The 26,847-nt window shown below is 46.2% G+C and overlaps 1 non-coding gene across 1 annotated transcript; it reads left to right on the forward strand.

Annotated features, from left to right (window-relative positions):
- Window positions 1-24,474: 24,474 nt before the first annotated feature.
- Window positions 24,475-24,556, forward strand: TRNAS-GCU (transfer RNA serine (anticodon GCU)). The gene has a single exon. It is a non-coding gene; the product is annotated as a tRNA-Ser (tRNA).
- The last annotated feature ends 2,291 nt before the right edge of the window (window positions 24,557-26,847 follow it).

Consider the following 26,847-nt stretch of genomic DNA (forward strand, 5'->3'; position numbering starts at 1 on the left):
GTGCTGACCTTGGTTATCCTACCTTCTTTATTCCTCCTGCAAGAAACCACAACAAAAACCTCAAGTGAAGTTGTCCTAATCTCTCCTGGAGATATTGATTTCAGTCTGATGTGAGCACTATTTGAAGTTTCATGAAGGGAACATCGTACATAAAAAAGCGTGTGGTGGTGTGCAGCAGTAAAATTGCTTTCAAAACTCACCAGTTCACCATGAGATACCCAAGTGTGTGCACTAACCCCTGGCATGCTGGTGTTTTCTGAGATGTCGCCCATGGCTAAGATGAGCACAGCCTGTGATGCCTAACATAGACACCTGCCCACTGCTGTAACCGCACAGCAGCTCCAAATGTCCTATTCATACTCTATTTCCAGAAAGCAAGGAGTTATTACTAAACTCACTTTATATACAAGCAACATTAAGGAATTAACAGGTATGGTCATCAGATGGTTCAGGTTTATGACTGCTGTATTATAATGTTTAACTGCCGTGTCCAGCCAGAAGACATGGTTAGAATGTCATAAAACACATAAACGTGACATTGCTGTGATGCTACAGAAGCAATAAGCAGCTAGCTCTGATCATAAATGCAGACAATATATGCATACGTTTCAGTACTTCATCTTGCATATTTGAAAAAAACATATATTTAGTGTTAACTAAGTATATGAATCACCCACTTCACCTGTGAGAAAAGAAATACCTATGTCAGTCATTCCTGTAGACCTCTGCCAGACCCCACATGTGAGACCCAGATGGTCATACACACAACCCAGTTCTCAAACCAGAATGGACTGCTTTGCTTCAAGGGCTCCTCCCGAGCACCACCGCGTTCTGGCTCCAATGATAGTGAGAGCCACTGATGAACAGCAGCTGAACATGGAGAGGAAAATGCAGTGAGCTGAAGGAAGACAAGATGGAACAACGTCAGAGTTTATTTTTTCCAGATTTATAGCAACTGCATCCTGAGAGGATGGAAGGCCTCAAAACTTTTCATCCAAAGTTTTGGTGGTGCCCACATGCGCAAGGATGAAGCAGCGTGTGGCTGTGGGGCTGTGTAACCTGCTGTTCCCTTCTCAGGATCTGATCTGGACATTCACACAAACATTTGTAATCCCATGGGGTTCCTTTAGAGAAGCAAAAATGCCTGAAATAGGAAAAAGCCCAAGTGTTTATCATTACATCCTGCACATATCAAATGAAATCAGAAAGGGGAAGGACCAACACACAGAGCCAATGAACATCCAACCTATGTGATGAAGAGGCAGCATCTTGGCCTACAGGGATGCTGAGGAAATGCTTGTCAACAGCAAAAAGTTAGACTGTAGCACAATAAAGTCATCACTGAGCTGAGGTTGGGCGCATTACTCTGCAAGACAGCACACACAACTGCTGACCACTGTGCAATAAAAATACAACAGGAAGAGCAATCAAGGAGGGAGAACTGCCACCCATGGGTAAGGGATTAGCCAAAAATGCTTGCTACAAGAGACAGGTGCCAAAATCACAGCATAAGCATCTACTTCATTAAAAGCATGAGGACAGAGCTTTGGCGTAAAATGTGGGCAGGGCAGAAGGAAGACAATGTGGGAATTGCTCAGCTCCTCTCCTGACCACATTCAGTATTACCATGTTGTCCAGGAGGTCTCCAGCTGTGCTATTATCACACAATCACCGAAACACCAAGGTTGGAAAAGACCTACAAGATCATCCAGCCCAACCATCTGCCTATCACCAATAGTTCTCACTCAACCATGTCCCTCAACACAACATCCAAATGTTCCTTGAACACCTCCATGGTCAGTGACTCCACCACCTCCCTGGGCAGCCCATTCCACTGTCTGACCACTCTTTCAGAGAAGTATATTATCCCAAGCTGAGGACACTGGTGGGATTCCATCCCATGACAGGTTACCACTTTGCTGGGCTAGAGTAACAGATTAGCTTTGTGTCCCGTTGCAGTGTGAAACATAGACTCATAGAGACATCTAGACTGGAAAAGACCTTGAAGATCACAGCTAGTGATGAGTTCTCCTCTCCTCTCAGCCTCCTCAATTACAGACTAAACAGCCCCAGTTCCCTCAGGCATTAGGCAAAGTACAGCCTAAAATCTCCCGCAGGTAAGCTTAAACTAATTGCTACACTGTTTTTGCAACAGCAAACAGGCAGTAAGCTTTAGTAGCTCACCGCTGGGCCCTGAGCCCAGACTGCATTGATAGAAGATTTTAAGCTGCTATGTGCACTAGGGTCAGCGTTGACTTATCTCAGCTATTGCAAAACCTGAAGAAAGCTTCATCCAGGGCCAGAGAGTTATCGTTAGCAGTTACTCACTACTGAAAACGCCCAAGGTTGAGCACCCAGGCTCCTCAGGGACCCAGCTCCCAGCCAGGAAAGCAGACACAGCCCACCCTGTTAAGCAAGACCCATCTCCCAGCCATATCTGTAAACAACTAGGCCTCTGGGCTCAGTCTCTTTTTGCATCTCTGTAAGATCTTTAGGTTTGAAAGGGTCTCTTGAGGCAGGACTCGTCCACGTTTCTCGAAGAGGCTACCGAATGATCAGCTTACACATGCATATTGCTCAGGGTGGAGGCAAACTTAGTGGCAGAACATGGCATTCCAATGGCTCCTTTTATGTCTCACAGTTCATTTGCATCCTTCTCTGCCTTCAAGGCAACTCCCAGCCCACCGAACACCTGTTTTTAGCCCCCAGAAAACAGATAAAAAATCTTCTTCTCCACCCAGCCCAATGCACAGTCACGGAATCACAAAATTGCAGAGGTTGTAGGGGACCTCAAGAGATCATCAAATTCAACCCCTCTGCTAAAGCAGGTTCCTTACAATAGGTCACACAGGTAGGCGTCCAGGCAGGCCTTGAATATTTCCATAGGAGGTGACTCCAGAACCTCTCTGAGCAACCTATTCCAGTGCTCCATCACCCTTAGCAAAAAGTTCCTTTGCATGCTTGTGTGGAACCTCCTATGTTTAAGTCTTAGGAGATTGCTCCCTGTCCTACTGCTACGCACCACCGAGAAGAGCCTGGACTCATCCATTTGCCTCCCACCTCCCTTTAGGTATTTATAAACATGAATCACATTCCCCCTCAGTCCTCCAAACAGATCCAGATTACTCAGCCTTTTCTCATGTATGAGATGCTCAACACCGTTTATCATTGTGGCCTTCCTCAGACTTCTTTTAGAACATCCCTGTCTTTTTTGAACTGGGGAGCCCAGAACTGGACACAGTATTCTAAATGTGGCCTCACCAGGGCAGAACAGATCACTTCCCTTGACCAGTCCCAGCACAGTTGCCTGGGGAACACCGCTACTTACAGGCCTCCAACCAGACTCTGCACCGCTGATAACAACTATCCTTCTTAATGTTTACCAACTGTCCCTGAGACCTATAAACTCCTCCCCTCCCCACCACTTCAAGGAGGCTGCTCATTTTATGAAGGAGATGAGTGCATTTCTCCTGTTAAGGTGCTTAAGGAATCCACAGGCCCTCAAATCCCTGCATTCCACCAACCCCAGCAAAGAAAACCTTAGAAGACAGAGAGAGAGCCTTGCACAGAAGTAGTGGCCTGGCAGGGGCTTGGTGACCCTGCAACAAGGAGAGGGCAAGAGGTCCAAATATCCAAGCCCCAATCCCCAACACTCTGCTGATGATGAAGGTGTCAGACCGGAGCAAGCTTTCAAAAGTGGAGGGAAGGGGGAGGAAAGCCAGCTGTTATGCTGGATGAACTTTATCTGAGAAAAGCCAGCCAGATTGAGAGCAGCCAAGTGAAAATGAGGCTTTTCATTGAGAGCCACTCATACTGCAGAAAGCACCCAGCTCCAGTTAAACACACCACTAGAACATGATGCTGCATATTCCTTAAGGTAATTGTCACAACTCCACAGACTCAACTTATCCCTGTTCTCTGGATGGAAAATTGAGGCATGGCTTGTGAGCAAAGAGACCAGTGGCAAAAGCAAGCAACTGACCCAAGCCTCTGGAACTCTTTCTGGTCCTAAGGTGTATGGATGGAAGGAGAAGATGTACACAGCCCTCATTTGGATGGGGTGAGAGCTCAGTCAAGGGGGGTGAACCATACAATCTTAGTGTGATTCTTTTTCCTTCACTATACAGACACTCTCGCATTCTCTCTATTCGCCAACTTACAAGTGAACAACAGTTACATAATACAGCAAATTATGTATTTTCCTTGATCTCAAGTGAGAATTTTGAAAACGCATCAACATCAGTCCCCTTCTCAACACAAGGCAATGGGTTACACCTCTGAAAGCACATGTAGGACATCAGGGAGACAGAAGCATACAAAGGCCCTCCAGAGTCACAGTTGGTAAAAGAGAAATATAAAAAAGCTTGTCTATCTAAAGATTATCCATTTTTATAACATATTTAGTCACACTGCAGTATGGACTGAACAGCGCATGCTGAGCATTCCGCAAATACACGCAGAAAAGAAAGTTGCTGTCCTAAAAAGGCTTATGGTGAGGAAGTGAAGGGGAGGAGACAGCTCAGCAAAGGCAGATGGATATCTAGAGGGAATTTCCAGCGCATGGGAGATGCAGTGATGTGCACAAAAGATCTCAAAAGAAATGCTGAACAAGAGAGCCCTAACACACAGGGCTCATTTCTTCACCTTTTCACATCTGCAGACCACTGCTGAGTTAGTGGGATACTGTGTATTTCAGTACTACCATCCCACTACAGGTTACAGCATTGGTGCTGAGTCACTGTGTGCTGTTCAGGGTGTCTGTCACAGCATAAAGACACAAAACTTTCAGCGTCCAAAGGAGGGCTACAGAGATAGTGAAGGGTACTGAAGGCAAGACATGAGAAGCAGCTGAAGTCCCTGGGTGTGCTCAGCACAGAGCAGAGGAGCTGAGGGGAGGCCTGATGGCGGCTGCAGCTCCTCACAGGAAGCGGAGGACAGCGCTGAGCTCTGCTCTGTGTGACAGCGACAGGGCCCAGGGAACGGCATGGAGCTGCGTTCAGGTGGGGGTCAGGGACAGGGTCTGCAGCAGGGGGTGGTGGGCATGGAACGGGCTGCCCAGGGTACTGGTTATGGACACTGCTCTCAGACACAGGGTTTGAATTTTAGGTGGTCCTGTGTGGAGCCAGGAGTTGTACTTGATAACTCTCTTGGGTCCCTTCCAGCTCTGGATATTTGACAATTCTCTGAGTTCAGGACGCTGGCACAACAGATATCTTGCTGGTCCCTACCAGGACCGCCACAGCTAGTGAGACATGGCCCAGCTGGACTGCACTGGCTTGGTGATGACACCTATCCCTCAGGAACGTGCTTACGCTGCCTGTCAGGATGTATGAGCACAGAGGGCAGGCTCAGACAAGCTCACAGATATGGGCTGTGTCCAGACTCCTCTCAAAAGAGAAGAAAACTCAAGGGCACTTGTTAGGTTAGCAGAGGCCCAAGCTCTCAATATCCAAAGCCACAAGAAACATACCGGACTCAAGTCCTCCTGCACGTGGGCAGACATAGAATTCAACCAGACAAATGCAGACCATACACTAACAATGTAAGGGAATGCAGTCCCATGCTGTGAATCTCAAACACAGCCAAAGCCACAGTCAGAAATAAGTTTTGTGTGATCCTACAGCCTTCTGCAGGATCACATCAGCGGTCTAAAATCTTCCCATCAGCCTGGAAGAGTGAAAACACAAAGAAACCCATAACAAAAAAATCTGGAGGCTCAGAAGAAGGGGTCTCACCCAAAGGCTGCCAGGAAGCCCAGGCATTTGTACGTCTGAGCTTAGCAGCACTGAAGGCTGTCACGACTCACCTCACTTCCCAAGAAGCCACAGCGGGACCTGAACTCCCTGCACACACTCCTCCTTTCTCCTTTTTTCAGTCAAGCGAGACCTATACAACATCGCAACAAAAGAAATGTCAGCAAGCCAAACCCTGTCCCTTCCCTCCAACCAAAAAGCTTCATTTCCTCTCTTCTTCAAACTACTGCTGTAAAGTGAACCAATTATATATTAAAGTTATCACTCCAGCCCCCAAGGTTGCAATCAAAGGTAGGGAGTGAAAATCCTCCAGCGACCTGAACGTAATTGCATGCAGGGTGTGACGTGCCCCTGGGGTGGGGATGGTGTTCTACAGTGCTGTGCCCATCTCATGGCGAACACCTGCAGTGAATCAGCAGTGCAGCACCAAAACAAGCCTGCTGGCTCCTCCAGATGATGTGGTGCTCTTGGGATGTTCGCCAAGAGGGCACGAACATCACCAAGAGGGCACACACTTTTCCTGGTGGACATCTCCAGGCCTTAGGGACATCCCACACTACACTCTGGTCACCCAAGGGCGACAGGGGACATACAGTGGGCACCAGGTGCTGCTCTGTGCTGCAGTGCTGCTTTCTCCCCAAACCAGGTCTTGCTCTTCTTCTCCCTCCCAGCCCACAGGACCCCCTGTAAGGGTAGCTGTATATCACATAGTGCCTTTGGTAGACGGAGTTTGAACCACAGTGGGGGGGAATGGGACCTTTATTAACATCAGAATAGCATCGTCAGGCAGTGTACTTAACCCAGTGACATTTGCACTGCTAAGTTTGGGAAGTATGAGAAGCATTCTTGCAGAATAGGATGAGGGGGAGGGACAGGCAGTCTTCGGCCTTCTTTAATTTGCTGCCAAACACTGTGTGATTCAAAGTCCACGCTCCTCCTTCACTCAGAGGTGCCACCCTGAGCTCCCTCAGTGCTGATGCCAGCAAACCAGAGATGTGCTGCATTTAACCAAGTGAGTCGACACTAGGCTTGGATCAGGCCAGGCTTTCTGAAACAGAGAAATACCAACAGCTCCCACTGAAATAAGATGGAATAAATTGTGGACTTCTGTGTCAAAGAAGGAAAGCAGATGCTTACCTCCACAAAGCCAAGTCTGACGACACCATGCTGAGATGATACACTGCATAGCTCAGTAACAGATAGCAATAATCCCTACATTCACACTGATTTAAGAATTTGTGAATGATTATTTTCAGGTGCAAATATATGAACTCATCTGGAAAATCAACAGTAATACCTGCAGCAAGAGTAGATGAGCTGCACTAACAGCATGTAGCAAAATCACTGCTCCCAAAAAACAACCCATCCCTTAGCTTTGCTATTGATTTTGTAGAAGGAAATTAAGCCTCTATCTTGCTCTTGTTGCTGAGGCTAAGAGAAGGAAACATAAGTTTCAGTAACCTTTCTGGGCCTGTTTTCTGCAAACATAATCTACACCTGCATCTTCAATTAGTTCCATGGAAGTCCAGAGAAATGTGCCTCTGGAAAGCCAAGCCATGAGACGTCTTCAGGGGAGCTGCTGCCCACATCCAACAAAAACATTAATTAATCCCCAAGCGTGCCAAGTCTGCTGGCATATGAGGTGAGCCAAGAATCTTCCTCAGCACCCACACTGGGATATTTGAGGGAGCTTTTGAGGAATCCAGGAGTGAGCCTGTGCAACCAGCTGCAGCTGCTCAGCTACTCCTGCTCTCCTGGATCACTTCCCAAGTGATTTGCACACACACAAAATCCAGGCTTACTTTCAGTAAAAGTGGGCATCAAACACTCTGACATCAAGCACGATGATTAAAGACACTCAGTTACTAGGAAAGATTAAAAGAACTAAGTATGTCTAACTTGGCTAAGCAATGAGTAAGAGGAGACATGATAAAAGACTCCAGGCATCCGAATGAAGGGAGTGGCACTGAATTAAAGAACTGAATAGTTTGAATGAATAAAATATCTTTTTGAGGAATGGATCCATCAACGATCTCCCAAGAGATAAGGCACAGGTCTCATTTTTTAGGCATTTAAAACTAGAATCTGCGTTTTTGAGGAGAAATCCACACTGCCCTGAAGGCAGTATACATCAAACCCTTTCATCTCCCATGCGGGATGCTACAAAGAAAGTGTGCCGTGCCACAGGGAAGCACAGTCAACTCGGGAAGACCTCACCCAAGAAACAGATATGCTTTTTCACTGCATGATATAATAATATTGAAAAAATAAAAAATGGGTCTGTAACCAAGATTTTCAGTATCCTCTGCAGCTGATTCAGGCTCTTTACTTGGGTAATTTCAACCTACAGTGTTTTCATCCCTGCTTCCTTCAGCACACCCTAATGCAAGGTTAAAAAAAAAAAAAAAGAGGGATATAACCACCACCATTGTACTCCAAACTAACAGGTCTGGATATACGACTTCATCCTACCACTTTCACCCTTAGGTGAAAGTGCAAGCCAGGAACCCACGGCTCATCTGCTACAGAAGACAGCAAGATCAGTGTGTGATGGAACCTTCGCCAAAAGAAGCCCTGTGGCATGGAAGGCAAGAAAATTCTGGAAAGCAATCCAATACCCGACTGTGCTGATACAGTATCCCTCAAAGAAAAGCACTCTGGTACCAGCCATCTGATGAGCTTTGTAAAAATTAGATGCAAGTCCAGAGCCCTGAGAAAACTGCCTGGGATGAGAGCTAAGCCTGCTGCACTCAGTTTGTCCTCAAAACTATGTGTGATGCATGCAACACATGTATGTACCTTAACACCAAATGTGTGAAGCCAAAGATTTTGGAAATTTTCATGCAACCTCCAATGCCCAGCCTTAGGAAGGTCTCCTGAATACCTCCATAGGCATGGACAGAGGATGTGTTCAAGGGAAGAAGCCTGCCCTGATCTTTATTTACAGAACATATACACAGAGCATTTAGGTCAGGCCAGGAGGGCTGCCAGCAACACCAGCTTATCAACACCTTTTATATATACAGGGGATGCAATTCACCCCCAGAAGGTCTCGCAGGTGTTCCTCCTCCTTATATCCTTGAAGCAAGTTGGCCACCGAGAATTGCTGGGTATGATTTACAAAGCTCAGATTTGGGTATTTGGCAGGCTCCTTCTCCCGCAGCAGGGAGAAGCCAAAGCCCCTTTGCTGAGGGTGCAATTTAAATCACAGTCAAGTTCACTCAGTGGCCACAAGTCATGGAAGGGGTGGCTGGGCTGGTGAGTTCACGCAGGGCCATCGGGTCTAGGAGAAAACCAGCGAGGGAAAAAACAAAGGTGAAGAGTTTTCCTCTAATTAATTCCCTAAACCAGTTCAGTGGGGTTCAAGCAAGTACTAGAAATCTTTCCCCTTTTGGCATGAACTCGATCAGCTGAACAGCAACATGTGACCACAATCCAAGGCAACCTTTGTTTGCAAGACCATGAGTGGATCTTTTTGATTTATATTTCTTTTCTTTCCCACAGCAAGCTTTTAGGACTGCAGCAGCTCTTCTCCATGGGAACAGGAGATCCACTGTTTACTGGCTGGTGAGTTTTATAGTTTTATTGCAAAGCTGAAACAGCAACTTTTCTATTTATTTATCATTATTATTTTACATGTAGAGCATTTTAGTATGCAGTGAATCATCGTGCTTTATTCTTGCATGTCTCTTTGGAAGGCTGAAATACACCACCAGGCATCAAGATTCACACTAAATGCTGAAGAAACATGATCCTACTTAATTTGAGAGGCAGGCTCATGTAAAATACCCATTCAAGGTGGAGCAACCTCTGCACTTACATCATGGTGGAAAAAAGACAAAATTTGAAGCATCTAAAAAATATCATGATGTATTCTACCAAATCTTCCTCTTTTTATCTAGAATCAGCTGTTTCCATCACTGCAGCAACACTGATGCTCAAGATCACCGTGCTCAGGCTATCGCTGCCATACTTAAGTAGGCATGCAGGTTGTAGTCAGACACTCACTTCCTCCCCTTCTGAAGTTGGGTTATTCCTGCTCAGGCCACTTCTGCTGTTTTACCCCACTCTCACCAAGGATTCAGAGCTCCTGCAGCTCACCCCACACTGACAGCTTCAGGAAGTTGAGGAATGAAATGGACAATTGTGACACTGTAATGAAGTAAGGGTGTTTTTTTGTTGTTGTTGTTTTTTTTTTTGTTTTTTGTTTTTTTTTTCCATGCAGATAATCAGCAAGAAACAATTGCATCCCATGTGGCCAACACACTGACAAGTTTCTAATATCCAAAACACTGGGTTGGTTGGGGTAATTGAAATGCCCCTCCCCTCCCCCCCCCCCCCCAAAAAAAAAAAAAGCCCCAAAAACAAACAAATAAAAAGAAGAGAAGCCTAAGAGAAGAGCAGGTTGGGATGTATTGAGTGCAGGTATACCCCCTGCATTCATCCAGCCCTGAACTGGATCCCTGGGAGCTGCAGCCAATCCCCAGGGGGATGTGCTCGCTAGAAAGACCCAAGAAGGATGAGACGTGCACTTTCTCACACTGACATACAGCTTTGAGTATCTAAGTCAATCCCTGCTCCTGCTCAATCTTTGCTGGCAGCCATTTGCAACAGACATTTTCCAAATGCTTCCTGCAGCATTCCCTGCTCTCCCACACTACAATAATCGTTACACTATTTTTACTCGAGATCTGAGAACGTGTCAGGGAGAGACAAGAGCTTTTCAGGAGGCAGTCTGGCACAGGGAATACCAGCACTGCTACAGAGCAAACCCTAGGTGGTGACCCTGTGGTCCTGAAGTGTTTTGGGATGGAGCAAAGCAGCACAGAAGGGCCCCAACCACTGCTGTGAGAAGCCTGGAAAGAGTTACCGCCGGCTTCGGAGGGTTGCTCCTTCCCAACAAGGCAGGAGGGGTGAAGAATGCAAGTGACGCAGCAGCATCCTGGCAGGAGAGAGGAAAAAAAAAAAAAAAAAAATGTAAAACAAAAAAGCCAACAAAAAAACTAAGGCTCTTTGGATGAGGTTCAGGATGACTACACTTTTACTGTAAGTGTTTGGTAACTCGGAGTCGCATAACCCTCCTCTGCCCACTTGGGGCTACAGCAGATGGATTACGACAAGAACCACTCTACAGACATGCACACACGCCCCAATTCCCTGTCCAAGGGAGGACAAAAAAATATAACAAATTAAGCTGTGTTTCCCATTTAACAGAGACCGACTGCTATTTATTTAACAATTTTAAAGTGTTATTTTAGCCTTCCCGGTCTGTGTGTGTTCAGAGGCTGTTTCTGGGACACGAGCCAAAGTCTATCAGAGCAACTTGGCACCAAGAGAGAGAGGAAAAAATGAAGGGAGGTGATGGGCAATGCTTCCCGCACTGACAGTCCCTGGACCTGGACAGGGCAAAGAGGAAAAATGGGGACAGCCATGGAAAAGCCAGGTGCTGGCAAAGTCTACCCACTTCACAGTGCAAGTACACTGCAGCACCAGGAGCTCCAGGACAAGTGCACTGAGGGAAGAAAAAGACACTGAGTATCTCCCAGTGGATAACCACAAGGTCCTCCTTGGGATCTTGCATCCAATTCCCTCCTCCTCCCTTTGCCATCAACCTCTCCAGGGGTAGCATCAAATCCACTGTCCCTCCCTAAAGATGTGGTCTGGGGATCTCTTTTGCTCCTGCTGCCTTTGTTGTGCCTCTGGATCAGCATTTGGGATTGATGTTGAGCAGACAGGTAGAGGCAAGACACGGCATGTCAAAGGGAGAAGGCTGATGCCCCAAATGAGTTCTCCCCTTCAAGCACTTACTGCTCCCTCTCCCAGGTTCAGAGCAGATGAGACAGCTTTCAAACACCAGAATGCCATGAAATCAAGTGCCAGGTAGACATGGACAGTCATCCTGCACATTGCTAAGGCAACAAACAACATAATGGGAACCTACCTGGCACCTAGCTATGAAGGCTGCAAAACATGCAGCTCAGTTGACAACCAATCCATTTCACACTCACAAAATATGTTTTATCAGTTTAAAAATTTCCCATCTTTTCCCACATTGCAGCATCACTATCCTCACCTCCCACTTTCCCTACTGCTCACTCTGTAGCATACAGCTGCAGCACAACAGCTGACTTGTGGGGTTGAGAAATACTCGCATGCTAGTACACAGACACCTCTCACTAGTTTCTTCATGAAGGTCGAATTCAGAGGCTGCTGAAGTGGATGGGAGGCCCCAGTTTCCCCAGATTTGGGCCAGTGGGATAGTGGCTGAACCAACACTATGAAGTCTCACCTCTGAGGATGCTCCAGGGGCTCCCTGCTGCAGGAGCTCCCTGTATGCATGCTTTCTCAGTGCTCAGATGATGAATTAACCATGTTTGCTGTCAGTCTGGGGCTTGTAGGCAGAAAGTTCTCAGAAGCTTTACTAGCCCTTCAGCAGATGTAGAGAGCAAGGACCTGACAGACACAGTGTCTGGGACAGGCAGTGCTAACCCAGACACATGCAAGAGCCTGGCAAAAGGGCTGTGCTTAGCCAGAAGGTTGAGTAGTTACAGCCACTTACACTGCCTCAGTAATGTTATTAAAACAAGCACAGATGTGCACTGAGGGCATATAGAACCCATCCTCCAGAGATGCATCCAAATGAGGTCCCTACATGAATCTCCAGTGAAGCAAAGCATTAGTTTGGATGGGGAACTGGGCAACCTGATCTAGTGGCATGCAACTCTACTCACAACAGAGGGTTGGAACTGGGTGGTCTCTAAGGACCCTTTCAACCCAAGCCATTCTACAATGATGCTATGAAAGCAAGGCTTGTTGCTGAGCAAGGAGGCGATTGCGTGGAATAACTCTGGCACCATACAAGCAGCTTTCCTCCATGCCACCCTGCAACAGCACAGTGACCCCAGACTGGGCAAGTGGGAGCAGCATGCAGTGAGTTGACTCTCAGAGCCACAGAATCTCCCCTGGGACAAGAAGTTCGCTGCTACTCCTCTTGTGTTGCACCTGAGACTGCAGCTTCACAGCTCAGCACTGGCATAAGCTCAGCTCTCAGCAAACTCGATTGGAGGACACTTGCACTGATACAACATGGTGTGGAGGAACCGCCTGGAAGTCTTCAGGCCTTCTGCTGAAAGCAAATCAAATCAAATCAAATCAAATCAAAACAAGTATTTCCTCCTTAGATCAAGTCCACATCCAACAAACCTTGCACATGCTGCAACACAGACCGCTGCCCCATGGGAGCTCTCTGCTCCATGCTTTGCACTAGAACCCCTCTTGGTTTTATTTACAAGAACTCCTGTCAGCATGTCCAGCACGGTTGCCAACCGCTCACCTCCCTGCAGCATGGGTTTACAGTTGCATTTGACTTCTTTCCAGCTAAGTCCCAGCCTATTAGCCGTGAAGAGGCCAAATCACTTATTTCCTTCTTAACCTTCCCTGTCAACTTTATAAAACAAATTGAAATTGTTTTTTGAACTAGTTAGATTCAGTGCCACATGTCACAATCAAGCTCCTTTTTTTTCTTTTTTTTTTCCAAGGGAAATTTTAGCCCTGACTGAGTTAGAGCTGAAATCCAGACTCTGGTAGCAAAACTCACATCTTCCTCCGAGACACCATGCCCAGATGCCATGCTCAGTGTGGGATCACAGCCCGGCAATGAGCCCTGCACAACACATGGGAAGGTTCTACAGCCTACAAAAAGAAGCAGGCATACCCAGTAGCTCTGCCTATCTGTAATCTTCCTCTCAAGGCACTTTTATATCCTCCTGTTATTTTAAAAGCTAGCACACACTGGTTTAGTTTTGCTGCTACGCATTCTTAATATCAATGAGAAAAGTCTTTCTTCTTGCAGTAAAACCCCTTTTTCCCCTTGGGGGTACAGCTGGTAGGGCAGAATAGACTCAGCATTTAACATATAATTGTAAGCATGAGTATCAGCTTGAATCATCCTGGCTTGCAGGGCCCACGAGCATTCCCAGCAGCTGTGAACACCGTCAGATAGCCGCTGTAGGGGTATTTGGTTCAGCATTCATGGAGGAGGAAATCAGCAGTTTGCATCAGCACAGAGTGACCAGTTTGTGGTCAACTGAACCAAGAGTCAAAAGCCCAGTGTAATGCTGTCATGTCGGAAATCTGGTCTGGATGATGGGACTCAGCAGAACCAAAGCGCAGCAGCCAGAAGCAAGCCAGAACTCAGATGCAAGGGCTGCAGAGAGGTCCAGCAGCCATCTAGCCCCAGGCCACTCAGCTTATTTGTCTCTGCGCCACTCTCCAAGGCAACACCAGCTTCGCTTCTGCCAAGAAGGAAGCCGGTCTCAGCCGCAGTTCCCAGCCACCAGCAGCCTTCTCCCTGCCATCCGGGAAGGGCTGCTGTGCTGCTAACAAAGCATTTTCTAACACTTATTGGGCCAGATCCAGAAGCATTCATTTTCCCTCACCACCACCACGATGAACTGAAACCTATACTCTGAGAAATAGCAGCCTGCCCCACTGCCACTGGGCACAACTGCAAGGCAGCAGCCAGAAACCACGTCCTCCTGGGCAGCTTTCTGCTGGTCCTGGGCTCAGACAAGGGGAAATGCTGACTGACACCTTCCTGGGTCCTTCAAATCCACCATTCCCTTCAAAGCTTGATCCAAAGCAGATGTCCAGCTGTCTCTCCTCTTCCTGCCCTTCCTCCTGCATCTTATCCACTGTCCTGGCCAAAACATGTCGCTACGTTGTGAAATAAGTGATGAAGACAGCACCCCATCAAATCATACCCAGCACCTGCGGTGGTTGTTATTTTTCCCCCTAAGTTTAGCATATGCAAATCTTCCAGCCATTCCTCGTAAGTGAAGCTTCCCAAACAGAAGCTTCATCTTCCCAAGCTGCCTGCTTGGAATATGAAAATATTAAAAATATAGAGGATGGATGCTCTACTTGAAGCAAGGTTCCATGAGACAACACAGATTGAATTGTTACCTTTGCCATTTTTCTGTAGGCTATTTGAGGTCTGCCTTTCTTGTAACACCATCCAATCCGTAATACACAATCAGTTTATGATTTGCTGCATCTCCCAGGTCTGCAGTTAATGTGTTATTGTTCATTTTGGGTACATGCATTCAATTGCCAACTGCACTAATTTGCACTTGTCTTTACTGAATTTATTTTTCTTGTCTTCAGACTACCCCTGTAACTCGTTAAGACAACTGTAAACAAGGAGACTATTGAGTGAAGTATCATCAACACCTCTGGTTACACTCACGTCCTTTGCAGTCTACCTCTCAATTCACTAGAGAAAGTAGACCCTAAGCAGACCACTCAAAACACCCTTTCGATCCTACAGCAAACTGTTTTCGAAGTATTGCTTCTTAAATACTCAGTTATGACTATTTCATCGTATTTCCCAAGTTTGGTTGTCAAAATAGCAGGATATCCTCAGGAACTACCCAACATCTTCCAGCACTTTGTTTTGGTACAGTCACTAAAATCTCAGGACTGATACAGGTTTTCCTCCTAACTCTGCAACCCCTCCATCCCTCTCGAAAAACCACTGCATCAGCTGGTAGCACAGCTCAGAGCTGGTAATACAGCACGAGTGAAGATGGATGAGTTCTGCAGTTATTCCAAGCTTTCCTAAAATTTATTATCCTCTCTTCATCAGGGATCATAATCTTCTGATTTTTCTTCAAGTCTTATTTTCCAAGTAGGCCTCACCAATCTCTTCACTGATTGCTCATGGCTGAGCTCCAGTGCTTCAGGGACTCACAACAAAAAGCAAATATCCGAAGGGTTAATGATTTTTTTCCCATGATCTTTGTCTCATAAACATTAATTCCACTGGAAAAAGGAACATTTCATTTAAAAAGAGCAGCTGTTGGGAAGAATAATGTAGGGCTTAGAAAGAAATTTAAGAAAATAAAATAAAATAAAGGGAAGCAAGGGGAGAAAGCAAAATAACACTTCCAGAAAGTTTTCCAAAGGAAATGAGTAACCACTTGTTGTTAAATGATAAATCACAGTCCTCGGGAAGTGGCATTGTCTGTGGTCTATTTTTAATGAGAAAACACCCGTGTCACTGGCATGAGGGCTGCACATGCTGACAGGATGAGTCTGCGGGCAGTGGGAGCTGAACGCTCACGGGTAACCATCACCTCATTCCTGTCATTCCCACTGCTTATCAGGAACCAAAACAGCATGAAAAGCAAGTGGCTTGAAGGAAGAAAAAGGCACCCTGGACAACAAACAAGGCTGTTGCTTTCCAGGGAACGAGGACAGGAGGAAACACTACAGACAAGGAGAAGGAGCAAGGCCACATGTGCAGACTCGGGGCTGTTTGCTCATGCTTTTCATGGGTCAAGGATGCGCACACAGCCACAGGTGAGCTCTGTCCTACCAGGTGAGCCAACGTCCTACCAGGAAATAAATCTCAGTATCATATACGAGCATCCTGTGAGTCCTCAGTATGCAGAATTTGGGCACACAACAATGCTTCAGCCTCTTTTCTCTGATACTGAGAGCTTTCCTAGGAAGCTGAGGGCTGCTGCAATAGGGCCAGTACCTCATGCTGCAGCTCCATTTGTCACTGAACACTTCAGAGGTATAATAAGCCTCATTTGAGGTTGATAATGAGTCTCACATTCCTGTGGTGACATGACTCAGGCCCTCGACCATGTGGTACCAAGAGGCCATGCCAGGGAAGGAAAACTGAAGTCAGTGAAGCACAACTAGGATCACATACCTTCCCATTCAATAAGGAGGATCTCCTCCGCAGAAAGTGACGGAAAGCACACAGACGGATCCAGTGGTGCTCAGTGAAGGCAACAGGCCAGCATTCCTGGGACAGGGAAGGGCTGAGTGCTGCCCACAACTCTGCACCACACAGCACAGGGTACCCTGAGGACTTTCAGATCTGTAGGAAGATGCCGGGGAGCAATGAGAGAGTGAGAGGCAATCTCCACCCATGACTCAGAGATGCCATCTGACTCTCAGGAACATGGACCTGAGATGAAAGAGTGTGCTCTGCCAGTTTTCAGTGATGTATTACTTTGCAACTCTGCACCTTCACTTAGCTTTCACTGACCCGGTGCAAAAAGACTGTAATTATTCAATTTCTCAACTATTTCTAACATTCTTTCCACATATGAAGCTTTTTTTTTTTTTCCCCCTTCCTTTTAATAGGAACAAAACCCCACAGTTTGCAAGAGATTATACAACACACACACACACACCACTGCTCCAAAACAGCATCTGAAAGCATTTGTTTGATGTTTTCCACTCCCCCACTATAAAACACCACCCTGCTGGTCTCATTTATTGTGTGGCATTTTGCAACGAAGCGTAAAAACGGAATTAATCATAGCCCTGAAAAACACAAACTTCTTCAATGAGGTTAGAAGTAACCATTTGGAAGGAAAACTTCCAGGAGCCAGAGGGACTGACAGGCCTGGAGACTGAAGTCCCTCTTTTCAAAGGCCAAGTGTGTCCCAATATATCCCTTGGACAGCTGCCCTGAGCCAAAGTTATAATAATTTATTCTTTCTGCTTGCCTACGGATCAGTTCAAGTAGCAAGGAGATTTGGTACAAAATCAGGACAAATACCCAAAGTGAACAGGGAGGTTCAACAGGCAAACGTGTCATAAATCCAACAGGAGGCTTTAGCTCTCGCTGCAGCTTTTGCACAGGCTAATGTCCAGAGCCTTGGCTCTGGTCCCTGCCTCCTGTGCTGGGATGCTGCGGAATTTGGGCACCTTCCCCTCTTGGGCAGTGCTCAGCATCCCAGTGCGAGCACCGACACTCAGCCCTGGCAGGAGGCGTTGCTTCAGCAAGTCAGAAACATGGAAATCTGGAAAGCCTATGCCAAAAGAAAAATCATTATCATCTTTGTATTTTCTGGCTCAACACCATTTAAGAAAATTACCTTCTACATAAATCAACGTCCCCTTTCTTCACTTCTGCAGATTTAGTGCTTTGCGTGAATTCAAGGAGTGGCTTCTGTCAAGGATGAAGTTGGGAAAAACCATGAGGCTATTTTTTACATTAGATGTTGTAGCAGAGATTTGCAGAGAGCTTTGGAATCCCTGTGCATGGGAGGCAAAACACTAATAATTTTAAACCCTCCTTTTAAATTAAAAAGAACATTCAAAGAAACTATTGAAAGAGAAAAACCATCAAGCCCGCTGTCACATCCAACTCAAACACTGACGTTTTCTCTCAAGCACCAAAAGCGGTTTCAATGAGCTGGCAACCAAAGAATTTACCTTTCCCTTACTCGCCCTTGCCCCACATTGGCTCTGTGGCCCCTCCCTGAATCACAGAATCGTAATATCAGTAAGGCTGGAAAAGACCATCTAGTCATCTAGTCCAACCATCAACCAGTCCCCACCATGCCCACTAACCCATGCCCCTCAGTGCCACATTTCCATGGTTCTTGAATACCTCCACGGACAGAGACTCCACCACTCCCTGGGCAGCCTGTGCCAATGCCTCACCACTCCTTCTGAGAAGTTTTTCCTAATAACCAACCTGAACATCTCCCAGCACAACTTAAAGCCATTACCTCTTGTCCTTGCATACAAAGCACTCAGGCACTGCTTGCACTTCTGCTAAGTTCTCCTCACAGCTTCAGAAAGAGGAGTAGAGCTAGGGGCAGAGGCAGTTCAAGCAAACACCAAACTTCTTGCAAGGGATGCAAAATATTTTGCTACACTTGCTCTCCTTCTCTGACAAGTTATCAGTTTGGTTTTTTTTCCTTTTTAATTTTGCAACTTAAGATAAGGTCAATCACATGCTTCAGGCTGATGGCAAAGAGATTCAGTTAAGGAACTAGCTCACTGGTTTTCCACTGTACTGTTCAACTGCCTGAATCTATCTATGAAACCCTCACCTCTACAAGTTGGCAGGGACCAGAGAGGTGGTGGATGCCCCTCCTTGAAGACATTCAAAGTCAGGCTGGACAAGGCCCTGAGCAACCTGGTCCAGGACCATATCCAGTTGGCTTTTGGAGATCTCCAAGGAAAGACCCCACAATCTCTCTGGGCAACCTGTGCCAGTGCTGCTTTCCTCCAAAGGACCAGGCAGCAGCTGGTGGAGCTGCTCCACAAGTCAACTCTGCACTCTAAATTTTTTTCTTCCACAGCAAAATTCAGGAATTTTCATCACTGAGTAAAGTTTTTTTGAGCAATGTGCAGCAGGGAGGAGCAGGGTGGCAGGGGTGATTGGCATTTTGGCAAAGACAACTCTGGTACAAAGCGGCAGGGCAGGCACTGGGAAAAAAAAGTTAATAAAAAAAGTTTTTGTTTTTTTTTTTTTTTTGTTTTGTTTTAAACTGCTTTGTTTTAGAATACAAGGGAAGAAATAAAACAATCGATAATTGATCTTCTTTTCTTTTTAATCAACAATCCCAGACCTTTGTCTGTGCCGGTGAAGCGTTCTCCTTATTCAAAGCACATGTGCATCTGCCCGTCTCAGCTACTGATACCATTTCTTATCAGCGCGTTTCATTCTTTCCCATTCTTGCAAGAGTTCTGCAAGGTAAACAAAGGATATTATCTTCATATTTAAGAGGCAAAGAAAGGCTGACAGGGATAGGCCCACCTCCCTATCGAGGCTTTTGCAAGAGCAGGAACAATGTGGCAGCCCAAGATTTAGGGCTGCTCACACAGCCTGGCCACGCAGCCAGCAACTATCCTGGTATCAGGGCAGCCAGCCAAAGTATGTGCTCATAAAGGTCTTCATGCCCCACAGCTGCATTCTCAACTTCCAGATGTTTGCAGAGAAAGGGTCATTATCCTTTTCCTCCATCTCTCAGACTGCCAGCAAGAAGTCCCAGCTCCTCTTGGACACCAAACAGCAGGACATCTTCACACTAATTTGAAACTCCAGTGCAGCACAGTCATGCTCTGAAACCCATTAATCTCAGTGATGCTTTGGCTTGGACCATCATACTGCAACAACATGGGGCACAAAGCCTAAAGCCCCAAGATCTGGAGCCCTCTGGATCAGTACCCAAACCCAAGCAGCACAGAGCAATCCAACCTCTGCAACCTGCGTGGCAGCCACTAAAACCACAGTGCCTCTGATCTCAAAGGAGAGGACGCAGTCCCTGGAGTTGCTTCTGCCCGCTGCAGTGAAAACAAAGACAAAATTAGTTCTCCACCAGAGAAGTGGCAACTGTCCTGAGGCAAGCCCTGCTCTCAGGCGCTTGCAGGGCAAGCTTAATTGCAGCAGGGATCATGGAACTCAGTCTTACCGTTGCTAGTGTATTTTTGGAGAAACAATACATGCAAACACTGGCAGAGCACAATCTCACTTCTCTGCAAAGGGTGCTTAAGTAAGTCCTTTTCTTCTGGAAAAACAGGGGAAAACCTACATGTCAACAGGTTCACTGATCAAGCGCCATCCTCCAGTAGTTTTTTCAGACAGTTATGAACTTGAAATGTATTTTGTCTCCTGCTCCAGCAGTTCCTAAACAGTGCGAGCTAAATATTTATAGAAGAGTCACTGTTTGTTTAAGTTTCAGCCCCTACTTGCCGAGTTCCACGATGCCCAGACCCCAATATGACAGCTGATTACAGAAGAGCTTGAAAACAAGGCAGAGGAGACTCTGAGGCTTACCAGACCTTTCATCTGGACACTTTCTCTTGTTGTTGTTTTGGGTTGCCTCCCACAGCCAGCAGCACTCCTCCTGCTGGGACCCTGCTTCAGCACAGCTACACACAAGCACTTGCTGAGTAAGAAAGCCCATAAAATCTGGCTGGAACAAACGGACAGGTACATGTAGAATGAGAATGCTTCCCTCCAGCACCAAGTCTGCTTTTAGGGTCCCTCCTGCTGGGAGTCAGCACCCTGCACCACTGGCATCTCTGCACCTTGTCACTGCTTCACTTTGGTTTTCCCCTTACCACCAGTCCTGTGAAGCTAAGCAATGCAGTTGCTCTGTTTCAAAGGAAATACAGCTCCTGAAAGCCAAGGGCCATTTTTCATCCAATGCTTTGGCAGAGCTCTGCTGGATGCTACAGCCCATTTGGGAGAGCTCTTGGTGCACTTAAGAGCCTGGCTCTCTATGACATGCAGTCGAACAGTTCAATTGCTCCTGAAAATTCAGTGTAAGCAAGTGCTTACAGCAAGCATGCAGCAAGGCAGTTGCAAACACCTCAGAACATTTGCGCTGGTGGAGTCAATCCACTGCAAGTGAGGACAGCCTAGTTTTAAGTCCATGCCAACAAGTACTACTCTGAGTACTACTAACTGTCCCTTCTCTTTTCTGCATTAAGGACCAGCTTTTCTGATCACAGTATCTACTTCAGTGGTACAAAGTCATAGAATCATTAAGATTGAAAAAGACCACTAAGATCATCACATCCAACCATCAACCCATTCCCACCATGCCCACTAACCCATGTCCCTTAAACACCTGCAGGGGTGGTGACTCCACCACTTCCCTGGGCAGCCTGTTCCAATGTCCAACCATCTTTCTGAGAAGAAATTCTTCCTAATATCCAACCTGAACATCCCCTGATGCAACTTGAGGTCACTCCCTCTAGTCCTGTCACTGTTACCTGGGAGCAGAGGCTGACCCCCACCTCACCACAACCTCCTTTAAGGGAACTGTAGAGAGCAATAAAGTCTCCCTGGAGCCTTTTCTTCAGACTATGCAATCTCGCAGCTGCTTCCCATAATTGTGCTCCAGACCCTTTGCAGCTTCATTGCCCTTCTCTGGACATGCTCCAGAGCCTTGATGCGTTTCTTGTAATGAGGGGCCCAAAACTGAGCACAGTATTTGCGGAGCAGCCTAACCAGAGCTGGGTACCACAGTCCCACAGTGCCCTACAGAATAACCAGGAACACTAAAACTTTTGGTCTGATGATCTTCCACAACATGAAAAGACACTTGGATTTGCAGATATGCCTCTGCTAGAAGCTCTCTATGCCCAGCACGTCACACTGCAAAGCATTACAGCACCTCCTACACATAATGCTGCACAGCATTACAGGTGAGCAACCAAAAAATTAGACTGCTTTTTAGATACGGTGATTACAACTTATTCATCCAATTAAAAATATCTGTGGGTACAGGTGAACACTTGGCATATAAATGCACTTCCATACTTAGACGTGAGTAGAAAGTGGCTTATGCACCTCGGACAGGTGAGAGACTAAGACAACTTTGCCCAAATCCAATTACTTCCAATGTAACTCCAGCTTTGAGCGGACCCACTGATGAGCATGGATTGCTGAAAGACTCAAAACCACCACTAACAGCTGTTTGCTAATGCTCATCTGATCAACCTTAAATTTTTCTCAGAGCTGCAGCAAGATTGGACTCTGTTCTGGGCTTCTCTAGGGAATAACAGGGCTTGTTCTCCACTGCACAGGGTGTTAACACTTCTCCCTAACAGAAAATAGATGTGGCGTCAAGCAAGACAAGCATCAAAGTACTATCAAAATCAGGTTTGCATGCTGAGACTATTGGGATTCTTGATACCCAGGTTGCAGGTCCGTGTATGAACCAGCAACCCAATCACACCAATAAATAACGATGCTACTGTGACGTGCACATGCTGCACGCCCTTCTACTTGCACAGTTTCCTGCGTGCATATGCACACGCAGACAGGAAAGCACCTTATTAAGCTTTAGGCATGTGCCTGTATGTGCATTCCTGAATCACAGCCCTGCACATGAATATGCATGAGTACACAGGCACACCGCAAGTAAGAAGGCTGATAGAAGAGATTAAAGAGAACACCGAAACATGTAGGAGGCTGGAAATAATGACAAGTGCTTTCATCAGTAAAACCCAAATTACCCTGTCTGCACACAGCCTCTCATCTCCTACTGAGCAAGCAAAGCTGCTTATTATAGAGATGCCTTTACCGTAATCTGACTTGTACAGAAATGAGAGGAGCTGCTCTTGCTTTCAAATGGTTTATTTTTCTACTTCTTGGGGGACCAGTTAACAGTGGGAAACACAGCTGGGCTCATAGGAAAGTTGCACTTTCCTGCACCTAGAGGCTGCACTCTGCCTTGTGGTGCTGTGCTAGCTTTGGGAGCTGGTAACTCCCAAACTGTGCCAACTGTTGTCCTAGGTGCCAGCATGCAGGCAGCAAGCATCGACCCCCAGCCAGACTCCTCTGCCTCCATGGAAGACACAAAGTTTTACTGGAATGCAGAAGGGAGACGTTTTGTTTCGCTTCACTTGGTAAAAAAAAAAAAAAAAAAAAGAAAAGAAAAAACACATCTTTCCATCTTACATAAATATTGGATCTGAGCACTTTGTGCTCAAGAAGTTAAAAATAGGATATAATATCAGGTCTATGCACTGCATCTTTTATCAAAGCCTTTTATGAACATCAAACCGGCTCCGCTGCTCTCTTTTATACTTCCCTGCCATCACTCACAATTCATAAAAGGGGACTATAGAGATACAAAGGCTATGGCACTTCCCAGAGCTGTCATTGGCATCCAGGGACAAAAACAGCTTTTGCTCAAAGCTCTGAAATCTAAGAGCAATTTTATGATGTAGTGTCAGTTTTAGCACAAGAGATGAATAATAAATATGCAAAATATAATAATACTTTTGCAAGTAAACAATGCTTTGCAGTGTCAAACCCCTTTAGAAGCCCTGTCAGGCTGCTCAGAGGGATTGGTGCTGAAATCACAGTAACACAGCAGCAAAGCGAATGCTGTTAGAATAAACACGTTCAGCCAACAAGCATGGCTTCTGAAGGGCATGGCACATCCAAATCCCAGCTGTGTCCTCCAGATATACACATCCAGATTCCCTATAAAAAGGGGAGGTAATGGAGATTAACAAGATGAACCAGAAACTCTTCAGACATAAACTTGACGTTGACCCTGCCATCCCTCGGTTGAGCCACGATAAATCAGAACCTCCTCCCTATCTGTACAATAAGCAGAGCTACACTCACCTACACTCAAGATACGAGCATTAATTAACTTAAGCATAAGGAAAAAATACACGCTTCAAAGATGGCAGCTGCTAGAATATTCAAGACTCATTCCCAGTTAATTTGTTACAAAGACACCCGGATATGGAGCAAAATCCCTATGCAAAACAGAGCAAACCTGAGAAAGCCTTTCAGCTACGCGGCATCCTTTTCACGGAAGAAAAACAGCATAACTTGCAGTCACCATTATTTTTTCTGCCCCACGCTGTAACGGTTATGAATTCCAAGGGTGGAAGTGATAAACCTGTGATAAAACGAATTCCAGTGGACTAGGAGCATTGCCCTAACCAAAAAAGAATTTCCTCCTTAGTCATCCGGCAGCAGAGTAAGCCAGCTCCCACACGAATTACAGAAGAGTAGGAAAAAATGCTTATCTGGGAGATTACTTTTTTTCCCAGTACCTTGTTATTACATTTAGAAGCAGGGCATGGGTCAAACAAAAACCACCTGATGCTGATGTGAACTGCTCAGCATGAGATAAAACTGTGCAGGGATCACAGCAAGAGGAGTTTCTCCCTGCAAGGAGAACAAGCGGCAGTGCCAGCAGGACGGGCCGTGGCACATCCCTGACTCCAACCAGTCAACTTCTCCCGACCTCCAAGGATCCTCAGCTGACATCCTCCTACATGTCCACATGCAATGGCAGCATCAGGAGGATTCTTCCTTGGAGCACAGCCTGAGAGCAACACCAGAGCTGTGACTCCTACCCAGCACGTCGTGCCACAGCATGTACATTTTCACAATAAACTCAAGGAGACAGACAAGGCAGACGAGGTGGCCGAGTGGTTAAGGCGATGGACTGCTAATCCATTGTGCTCTGCACGCGTGGGTTCGAATCCCATCCTCGTCGGCAGGTGAAAATTTTCTCCCATCTAGGCTCTGTCCTTGCGAGGTCCCACCTGCAGCACCGTGGTCACATCAGGTCTGGGGGCCGCAGAGCAAGAAAGACACGGAGCTGTTGGAGTCGATCCAATGGAAGGGCCCACAAAGGCGATCAGAGGGCTGGAACCATCGCTCCTACGAAGGAAGGAAGCCTGAGGGATCTGGGCTTGTTCAGTCTGGAGAAGGCTCCTGGAGACTTCACTGCGGCCTTCAGGTGCCTTGAAGGAAGTTGTGAGTAGGAGTGCAGAAGGGGAATTCTTACATGTTCTGGAAGGGGGGAACAGCTTCAAACTAAGAGGGGAGATTCAGGTTAAGTGTTAGGAGTAAATTCTTCACAGGGCAGCGAGGCGCTGGCACAGGCTGCCCAGAGCAACTGGGGATGCCCCATATTTGGAGGATTTCAAGCCAGGCTGGATGGGGCCCTGGGCAGCCTGAGCTGGTGAGGGGTTGCCAGCCCATGGCAGAGGGAAGGAAACTTAAAGCCCATTCAATTCCAACTGCAACCAAACCTTTCTATGACTCTGTGACTGCAAACACCTCTACTGAAAAGCCCCTCAAGGGCCCCTCAATGCCTCAGGATGCCAGCCAGCTTTGGAGGTTTTACATTTTACTGGCATGAGGCAGATTTCAAAACAAGCTCCTAAATATGAATCCCCATCAACTGCTCAGCAAATGGGAGCCCAAGAAAACAGCCTGTCAGCACCTATGGCTCTGCAGAACCCGGCAATGTAGTACAAGGGATTCAGTAACCAAGATGTCATCCTTGCTTTGCTGGTTCTAGCCATAATGCATGTGCTGGTATTTCACTGTTTCTTCCTGAGGACAATCTGAAGCAGAATAGTGAGTCTGCAAGCAGGCAGCACTTACAGGCATGGCAAGTCAGGAACTGCAAACAGTTATTCATCACAAAAGCAAAGATCACTTTTAAGGAAGAACTATATCCTGAAAGTAACTACTGTGACAGTTTAGTCAATGGAAAGCACTGAGCAACATCTTGAAACAATAAACAAAGGACCATTCATCACACACTAGTAGGATCATTCCAGACCTTGAAAAAAAAAAAAAAGAAAAAAAAAAAAAAAAAGGAAAGACCACCAAAACTACGATTTTGCATAACCCAATGACTCAGGTCTGTGATTAATCCACTTTGCTCAGGCTGGCTCTCACTGCTGCATTTCAAGTCAGTGCTCTCCAAACTGCAGCGCCAGGGTCAGCAGCAGCAGGGTCTGTGAGCAGCACTCACCCCTGCTATATCTTCACTTGAGGTCCCTTCCAACTCAAACCATTCTCTATGATCCTATGAAATCCTTCCAACAAGGACAAGGAAGGGTAAGATCAAAGCAAAATTTCAACATCAGTATCACCAGTACATTCTCCAAGCAGCATCCTGGAGGAAGAAGTGAATTCAAATATTAAGTTGTAAATATTTTTAAAGTACCAGATAGGCTTTTGGCACCCAAGATTAGAAATTTCTAAAAGCACTTGCATTTACTACATCCACCCTCAAAAATCCCATTTGAAAACCAAAGCTAGTTAAAGCCCCAATTCCAGAGAACTGGGGGTAAATTTTAGAAGCAGGAAACCATCAAGCAAGAGACATTATCTGTAGATTAAATCATCTTCCTTTGCTGGGCTTCCACAAAGTCAACTCAGAGAACCATAAAGAAAGTTAAGATTTCAGAAGAAAAACTACATTGTCAAATTTATTTTACAGCTTGTAGCTTTTTTTTTTTTTTTTTTTCCTTTAACCAATAAATAGTTGCAATTCCTTTATTTTCTGCCAGCTGGAGATAGACTTGAAAACTGCTGCAAACCTGTAGTATCAGTGTTTGTCTGTGCTGGGCACCAAAAAAATTCCTCTCCAGTGAGTGCGAGGGGTTACTCATGGCTGGAACATCCCTGCAATGTGCCAGGGCTGCTTTTTCACTCTCCTGTAACCACAGTAATACCGACTTAGCACTGCTGTGACTTTTACAATGCTGTTACAATCTCCAAATCAGCTATGCATGTTTGAATCATACAAACACTTGTACGCCCAATGACACCACTTTCACAATCAGCTGAAACCTTTTTTTAATTAATGATCACAGATTCAAAAAGGTTGGAAAAGACCATGAAGATCATCATGTCCAACTGTACACTCAACACCACAATCCTAATAAACCATGTCCCTACATACACACCTCCATGTTTCCTGAAAACCTCCAGAGACGGTGATTCCAACTCCTCCCTGGACATCCTGTTCCAATGCCTCACCAC

Source organism: Lagopus muta, chromosome 3, assembly GCF_023343835.1.
Source record: "Lagopus muta isolate bLagMut1 chromosome 3, bLagMut1 primary, whole genome shotgun sequence".
Taxonomy (NCBI): Eukaryota; Metazoa; Chordata; class Aves; order Galliformes; family Phasianidae; genus Lagopus; species Lagopus muta.